Consider the following 9,290-nt stretch of genomic DNA (forward strand, 5'->3'; position numbering starts at 1 on the left):
CAGTTGCTGTTTTCGGCATGTTTTTTACATCGCAGGAAATCAATATAAGACGGAGTCCAAATGTCACAAAACTTTACGATGATTTTTTATGGGCCAGAAGGAACAAAACAGGCCCTGGTTGCACCTGGGGGGAGTCCTGAGGAGGGGACAACCCACCAGGGCACGCCAGGAGGCCCAGGCGCACCCTGGTGGGTTGTGCCCACCTCGGGTGCCCCCCGGACCGCCTCTTTGCTCTATAAATACCCAAAAAATCCAGAAACCCTAGAGACGTCGACGAAATATTCATCCAGCCGCCGCAGAGTCCAGAACCACCAGATCAAATCTAGACACCATCTCGGATGGGGTTCACCACCTCCATTGGTGCCTCTCCGATGATGCGTGAGTAGTTCTTTGTAGACCTTCGGGTCCGTAGTTAGTAGCTAGATGGTTTCCTCTCTCTCGCTGAATTCTCAATACAATGGTCTCTTGGAGATCCATATGATGTAACTCTTTTTGCGGTGTATTTGTTGGGATCTGATGAACTTTGAGTTTATGATCAGTTATATCTTTTTATATCCATGAAAGTTATTTGAGTTTCTTTGATCTCTTATATGCATGATCTCTTATAGCCTCGTATTTCTTCTCCGATATTTGGGTTTAGTTTGGCCAACTTGATCTATTTATCTTGCAGTGGGAAGAGGTGCCCGGTAGTGGGTTCGATCTTACGGTGCTTGATCCCAGTGACAGAAAGGGAAACGACACGTATGTATCGTTGCTACTAAGGATAAAAAGATGGGATCTATATCTATGCAATAGATAAACGGATCTTGTCTACATCATGTCATCGTTCTTATTGCATTACTCCGTTTTTCCATGAACTTAATACATTAGATGCATACTCGATAACGGTCGATGTGTGGAGTAATAGTAGTAGATGCAGGCGAGAATCGGTCTACTAATCTTGGACGTGATGCCTATGTAATGATCATTTCCTGGATATCGTCATAATTATTTGAAGTTCTATCAATTTCCCAACAGTAATTTGTTTACCCACCGTTTGCTATTTTTCTCGAGAGAAGCCACTAGTGAAACCTACGGCCCCCGGGTCTTCTTTCTCATATATTTGTGTTGCAATCTACTTTTCCTTTGCATTTTTATTCAAATCTAAGAAAACCAAAAATACTTTGCTGCACTTTATTTTATTTGCGATCTATTATTTCAATCTATTACAAATTTCTGGCATCGTTACCCGAAAGGGATTGACAACCCCTTTAACACGTCGGGTTGCGAGGTGTTGTTATTTGTGTGCAGGTGTTGTTTACGTTGTGTTGCTTGGTTCTCCTACTGGTTCGATAACCTTGGTTTCATCACTGAGGGAAATACCTACCTTCGTTGTGCTACATCGTCTCTTCCTCTTTGGGGAAATACCGACGTAGTCCGAGCAGACAGGAGCTTTCTGGTGCTATAGTCAGGGAGCAATCAATGTGCTATCAAACGTCACAACGTAACTGGGTGATTATAAAGATGCTCTGCAGGTGTCTCTGATGGTGTTTGTCGAGTTGGCATAGATCGAGATTAGGATTTGTCACTCCGTGTATCGGAGAGGTATCTCTGGGCCCTCTCAGTAATGATCGTCACTATAAGCCTTGCAGGCAATGTGACTAATGAGTTAGTTGCGGCATGATGCCTTACGGAACGAGTAAAGAGACTTGCCGTAACGAGATTGAACTAGGTATGATGATACCGATGATCGAATCTCGGGCAAGTAACATACCGATGACAAAGGGAACAATGTATGTTGTTATGCGGTTTGACCGATAAAAATCTTCGTAGAATATGTAGCAGCCAATATGAGCATCCAGGTTCCGCTATTGGTTATTGACCGGAGATGTGTCTCGGTCATGTCTACATAGTTCTCGAACCCGTAGGGTCCGCACGCTTAACGTTCGATGACGATTTGTATTATGAGTTTATGTGATTTGATGACCGAAGGTTGTTCGGAGTCCCGGATGAGATCACGGACGTGGGGAGGATTCTCAAAATGGTCGAGACATAAAGATTGATATATTGGACCATATTATTCGGACACCGGAAGTGTTCTGGATAGTTTCGGGTAAAACCGGTGTGCCGGAGGGGTTACCGGAACCCCCCGGGGGGACTAATGGGCCACCATGGGGCCTTGTTGGAGAGAGAGGAGGGCAGCCAGGGCAGGCCGCCCCCCTAGCAGTACGAATTGGACAAGATAAGGGGGGCAGCGCCCCCCTTTCCTACTCCCTCTCCCTCTCCTTCCTTCCCCCTCTCCCCCTTTTGGTGGAATCCTACTAGGACTAAGAGTCCTAGTAGGACTCCCCTCTTGGGCGCGCCCTAGGGGCCGGCCGGGCATCCCCTCCTCCCTCCTTTATATACGTGGGGAGGGGGCACCCTAGATCACACAGGTTGATCTTTTAGCTGTGTGCGGTGCCCCCTCCACAGTTACACACCTCGGTCATATCATCGTAGTGATTAGGCGAAGCCCTGCGCCGGCAACTTCATCATCACCGTTGCCACGCCGTCGTGCTGACAGAACTCTCCCTCGGCCTCAACTGGATCAAGAGTACGAGGGACGTCATCGAGCTGAACGTGTGCTGAACACGGAGGTGTCGTACGTTCGGTGCTAGGATCGGTCGGATCATGAAGACGTACGACTACATCAACCGCGTTGATAAACGCTTCCGCTTCCAGTCTACGAGGGTACGTGGACACACTCTCCCCGCTCGTTGATATGCTTCTCCTAGATAGATCTTGCGTGATCGTAGGAATTTTTTTTGAAATACTACGTTCCCCAACAGTGGTATCAAAGCCAGGTCTATGCGTAGATGTTATATGCACGAGTAGAACACAAAAAGTTGTTGGCAATAATAGTCATACTGCTTACCAACATGTCATACTTTGATTCGGCGGTATTGTTGGATGAAGCGGCCCACACCGACATTACATGATCGTGTTCATGAGACTGGTTCTACCGCCGTGCTTCGCACATAGGTGGCTAGTGGGTGTCTGTTTCTCCAACTTTAGTTGAATCGAGTTTGACTACGCCCGGTCCTTGTTGAAGGTTAAAACAACACACTTGATGAAAAATCATTGTGGTTTTGATGCGTAGGTAAGAACGGTTCTTGCTAAGCCCGTAGCAGCCACGTAAAACTTGCAACAACAAAGTAGAGGACGTCTAACTTGTTTTTGTAGGGCTTGCTGTGATGTGATATGGTCAAGACGTGATGATATATAAATTGTTGTATGAGATGATCATATTTTGTAAAAGTTATCGACAACTGGCAGGAGCCTTATGGTTGTCGCTTTATTGTATGAAATGCAATCGCCATGTAATTGCTTTACTTTATCACTAAGCGGTAGCGATAGTCGTAGAAGCAATAGTTGGCGAGACGACAACGATGCTTCGATGGAGATCAAGGTGTCAAGCCGGTGACGATGGTGATCATGACGGTGCTTTGGAGATGGAGATCAAAGGCACAAGATGATGATGGCCATATCATATCACTTATATTGATTGCATGTGATGTTTATCCTTTATGCATCTTATTTTGCTTAGTACGGCAGTAGCATTATAAGATGATCTCTCACTAAATTTCAAGGTATAAGTGTTCTCCCTGAGTATGCACCATTGCTATAGTTCGTCGTGCCGAGACACCACGTGATGATTGGGTGTGATAAGCTCTACGTTCACATACAACAGGTGCAAGCCAGTTTTGGACACGCAGAATACTCGGGTTAAACTTGACGATCCTAGCATATGCAGATATGGCCTCGGAACGCTGAGACCGAAAGGTCGAGCATGAATCATATAGTAGATATGATCAACATAGTGATGTTCACCATTGAAAGCTACTCCATCTGACATGATGATCGAACATGGTTTAGTTGATATGGATCACGTGATCATTTAGATGACTAGAGGGATGTCTATCTAAGTGGGAGTTATTAAGTAATATGATTAATTGAACTTTAATTTATCATGAACTTAGTACCTGATAGTATTTTGCATGATCAATGGCCCGTGCTACTGTTCTTTTGAATTTTAATGCGTTCCTAGAGAAAGCTAAGTTGAAAGATGATGGTAGCAACTACACGGACTGGGTCCGTAACTTGAGGATTATCCTCATTATTGCACAAAAGAATTACATCCTAGAAGCACCGCTGGGTGAAGACCCGCTGCAGGAGCAACGCCGGACGTTATGAACGCCTGGCAGAGCAAAGCTGATGACTACTCGATAGTTCAGTGTGCCATGCTTTACGGCTTAGAACCGGGACTTCAACGACGTTTTGAACGTCATGGAGCATATGAGATGTTTCAGGAGTTGAAGTTAATATTTCAAGCAAATGCCCAGATTGAGAGATATGAAGTCTCCAATAAGTTCTACAGCTACAAAATGGAGGAGAATAGTTCTGTCACTGAACATATACTCAAAATGTCTGGGTACCACAATCACTTGACTCAACTGGGAGTTAATCTTCCGGTTGATAGTCATTGACAGAGTTCTTCAATCACTGCCACCAAGCTACAAAAGCTTCGTGATGAACTATAATATGCAAGGGATGGATAAGACAATTCTTGAGCTCTTCGCGATGCTAAAGGCTGCGGAGGTAGAAATCAAGAAGGAGCATCAAGTGTTGATGGTTAACACGACCACTAGTTTCAAAAAAAAGGGCAAAGGGAAGAAGGGGAACTTCAAGAAGAACGGCAAGTAAGTTGCTGCTCAAGTGAAGAAGCCCAAGTCTGGACCTAAGCCTGAGACTGAGTGCTTCTACTGCAAAGGGACTGGTCACTGGAAGCGGAACTGCTCCAAGTGTTTGGCGGATAAGAAGGATGGCAAAGTGAAAGGTATATTTGATATACATGTTATTGATGTGTACCTTACTAATGCTCGTAGTAGCGCCTGGGTATTTGATACTGGTTCTGTTGCTCATATTTGCAACTTGAAACATGGGTTACGGATTAATCAAAGATTAGCTAAGGACGAGGTGACGATGCGCGTGGGAAATGGTTCCAAAGTCGATGTGATCGCCGTCGGCACGCTACCTCTACATCTACCTTCGGGATTAGTTTTGGACCTGAATAATTGTTATTTGGTGCCAGCGTTAAGCATGAACATTATATCTGGATCTTGTTTGATGCGAGACGGTTATTCATTTAAATCATAGAATAATGGTTGTTCTATTTATATGAGTAATATCTTTTATGGTCATGCACCCTTGATGAGTGGTCTATTTTTGTTGAATCTCGATAGTAGTGATACACATATTCATAGTATTGATGCCAAAAGATATAAGTTTAATAATGATAGTGCAACTTATTTGTGGCACTGCCGTTTAGGTCATATTGGTGTAAAGCGCATGAAGAAACTCCATGCTGATGGGCTTTTGGAATCACTTGATTATGAATCACTTGATGCTTGCGAACCATGCCTCATAGGCAAGATGACTAAAACTCCGTTCTCCGGAACAATGGAGCAAGCAACAAACTTTTTGGAAATAATACATACTGATGTATGCGGTCCGATGAGTGTTGAGGCTCGCGGCGGGTATCGTTATTTTCTGACCTTCACAGATGATTTGAGCAGATATGGGTATATCTACTTGATGAAACATAAGTCTGAAACATTTGAAAAGTTCAAAGAATTTCAGAGTGAAGTGGAAAATCATCGTAACAAGAAAATAAAGTTTCTATGATCTGATCGTGGAGGAGAATATTTAGTTACGAGTTTGGTCTTCATTTGAAACAATGCGGAATAGTTTAGCAACTCAGGCCACCCGGAACACCACAGCGTAATGGTGTGTCCGAACGTCGTAACCGCACTTTATTAGATATGGTGTGATCTATGATGTCTCTTACCGATTTACCGCTATCATTTTGGGGTTATGCTTTAGAGACGGCTGCATTCACGTTAAATAGGGCGCCATCTAAATCTGTTGAGACGACACCATATGAACTGTGGTTTGGCAAGAAACCCAAGTTGTCATTTCTTAAAGTTTGGGGTTGCGATGCTTATGTGAAAAAGCTTCAACATGATAAGCTCGAACCCAAATCGGAGAAATGTGTCTTCATAGGATACCCAACAGAAATTGTTGGGTACTGATGACCCACAAGTGTAGGGGATCTATCGTAGTCCTTTCGATAAGTAAGAGTGTCGAACCCAACGAGGAGCAGAAGGAAATGACAAGCGGTTTTGAGTAAGGTATTCTCTGCAAGCACTGAAATTATCGGTAACAGATAGTTTTGTGATAAAGTAATTTGTAACGCGTAACAAGTAATGAAATTAAACAAGGTGCAGCAAGATGGCCATATCCTTTTTGTAGCAAAGGACAAGCCTGGACAAACTCTTTATATATGAAGGAAAACGCTCCCGAGGACACATGGGAATTATCGTCAAGCTAGTTTTCATCACGCTCATATGGTTCGCGTTCGTTACTTTGATAATTTGGTATGTGGGTGGACCGGTGGTTGGGTACTGCCCTTTCTTGGACAAGCATCCCACTTATGATTAACCCCTATTACAAGCATCCGCAACTACAAGAGAAGTATTAAGGTAAACCTAACCATAGCATGAAACATATAGATCCAAATCAGCCCCTTACGAAGCAACTCATAAACTAGGGTTTAAGCTTCTGTCACTCTAGCAACCCATCATCTACTTATTACTTCCCAATGCCTTCCTCTAGGCCCAAACAATGATGAAGTGTCATGTAGTCGACGTTCACATAACACCACTAGATGAGAGACAACATACATCTCATCAAAATATCGAACGAATACCAAATTCACATGACTACTTATAGCAAGACTTCTCCCATGTCCTCAGGAACAAACGTAACTACTCACAAATCATATTCATGTTCATAATCAGAGGTATATTAATATGCATAAAGGATCTGAACATATGATCTTCCACCAAATAAACCAACTAGCATCAACTACAAGGAGTAATCAACACTACTAGCAACCCAGAGGTACCAATCTGAGGCTTTGGGACAAAGATCGGACACAAGAGATGAACTAGGGTTTTAGAGGAGATGGTGCTGGTGAAGATGTTGATGGAGATTGACCCCCTCCCGCTGAGAGGATTGATGGTGATGTCGATGGTGATGATTTCCCCCTCCCGGAGGGATGTTTCCCCGGTAGAACAGCTCCGCCGGAGCCCTAGATTGGTTCCGCCAAGGTACCGCCTCGTGGCGGCGGTGTTTCTTCCCAAAAGCTTTCTTATGATTTTTTCTAGGGTAAAAGGCTTCATATAGCAGAAGATGGGCACCGGAGGCCTGCCAGGGGGCCCACGAGGCAGGGGGCGCGCCTAGGGGGGTAGGGCACGCCCCCCACCCTCGTGGCCAGGGTGTGGGCCCCCTCTGGTTGATTCTTTCTCCAGTATTTTTTATATATTCCAAAACGTGCCTCCGTGAAGTTTCAAGACTTTTGGAGTTGTGCAGAATAGGTCTCTAATATTTGCTCCTTTTCTAGCCCAGAATTCTAGCTGCCGGCATTCTCCCTCTTCATGTAAACCTTGTAAAATAAGAGAGAAAAGGCATAAGTATTGTGACATAACGTGTAATAACAACCCATAATGCAATAAATATCGATATAAAAGCATGATGCAAAATGGACGTATCAACTCCCCCAAGCTTAGACCTCGCTTGTCCTCAAGCGGAAGCCGATATCGAAAAATATGTCCAGATGTTTAGAGGTAGAGGTGTCGATAAAATAAAATACGGACATGAGGGCATCATGATCATTCTTATAACAGAAACATATATATTGTCATATGATTTCTTATGCTCAAGTAATAATCTATTCACAATGTAAAGTATGAATCAGAAACTTCATTGAGAACCAACAAACTATAATCTCAGTCATTGAAGCAATTGCAATTTATCATAACATCGGAAAAAGTCAATATAAGAGCTTTTCAGCAAGTCCACATACTCAACTATCATTTAGTCTTTCACAATTGCTAACACTCATAATTTATGGGTATGGAGTTTTAATCGGACACAAAGAAAGACAGGGGCTTATAGTGTTGCCTCTCAACCTTTTACCTCAAGGGTAATGTCAACAATAATAATTCATGCTAACTTACATCCAATTGGATATATATATATTCCAACACAAGGTGCTTGACAAAGGATAAAATGTAAAAAGGAAAGGCGAAGATCACCCTGACTCTTGTATAAGGTATGAGACAAGAATAAAAGATAGGCCCGTCGCAGAGGGAGGCAGAGGTTGTCATGTGCTTTTATGGTTGGATGCACGAAATCTTAATACAAAAGAACGTCACTTTATATTGCCACTTGTGATATGGACCTTTATTATGCAGTCCGTCGCTTTTATTGCTTCCACATCACAAGATCGTATAAAGCTTATTTTCTCCACACTAATAAATCATACATATTTAGAGAGCAATTTTTATTGCATGCAACATGACAACTTACTTAAAGGATCTTACTCAATCCATAGGTCGATATGGTGGACTCTTATGGCAAAACCGGGTTTAAGGATATTCGGAAGCACAAGTAGTATCTCTACTTGGTGCAAATAATTTGGCTAGCATGAGTGGGAAAGGCAAGCTCAACATGTTGGATAATCCATGATAATATACTTTATTTCGGATATAAGAAAACATAACCCATTACGTTGTATTCCTTGTCCAACATCAACTCTTTAGCATGTCATATTTTAATGAGTGCTCACAATCATAAAAGATGTCCAAGATAGTATATTTATATGTGAAAACCTCTCTTTCTTTATTACTTCCTATTAATTGCAACGATGACCAAAACTATGTTTGTCAACTCTCAACAACTTTTATTCATCATACTCTTTATATGTGAAGTCATTACTCTCCATAAGATCAATATGATCTCTTTATTTCTTTTTATTCTTTCTTTTTCTTTACTTCCCTCACGATCATAGCAAGATAATCAAGCCCTTGACTCAACACTAATATTTATTATATATAGCTCACGGACTCGATTACATAGAAGAATCATAAGGCAAAACTCAAAACTTAATCATACTAAAACTTTATTCTACTAGATCAAGATATTACTAAAAGGATCAAACTAAGAAAACGGTAAGGAAGGAGTGTGATGGTGATACGATACCGGGGCATCTCCCCCAAGCTTGGCAGTTGCCAAGGGGAGTGCCCATACCCATGTATTTATATCTCTTTCCTCGGGGGTGGTGATGATGGAGCTGTTGATGATGTAGACAACTGTGCCTTCAACTTTTTCACATTGTAATTGAGAAGAGCAATTTCCTCCTTCAAATC

The sequence above is a fragment of the Triticum aestivum genome, chromosome 4D (genome assembly GCF_018294505.1).
Source record: "Triticum aestivum cultivar Chinese Spring chromosome 4D, IWGSC CS RefSeq v2.1, whole genome shotgun sequence".
NCBI classification, from domain to species: Eukaryota; Viridiplantae; Streptophyta; class Magnoliopsida; order Poales; family Poaceae; genus Triticum; species Triticum aestivum.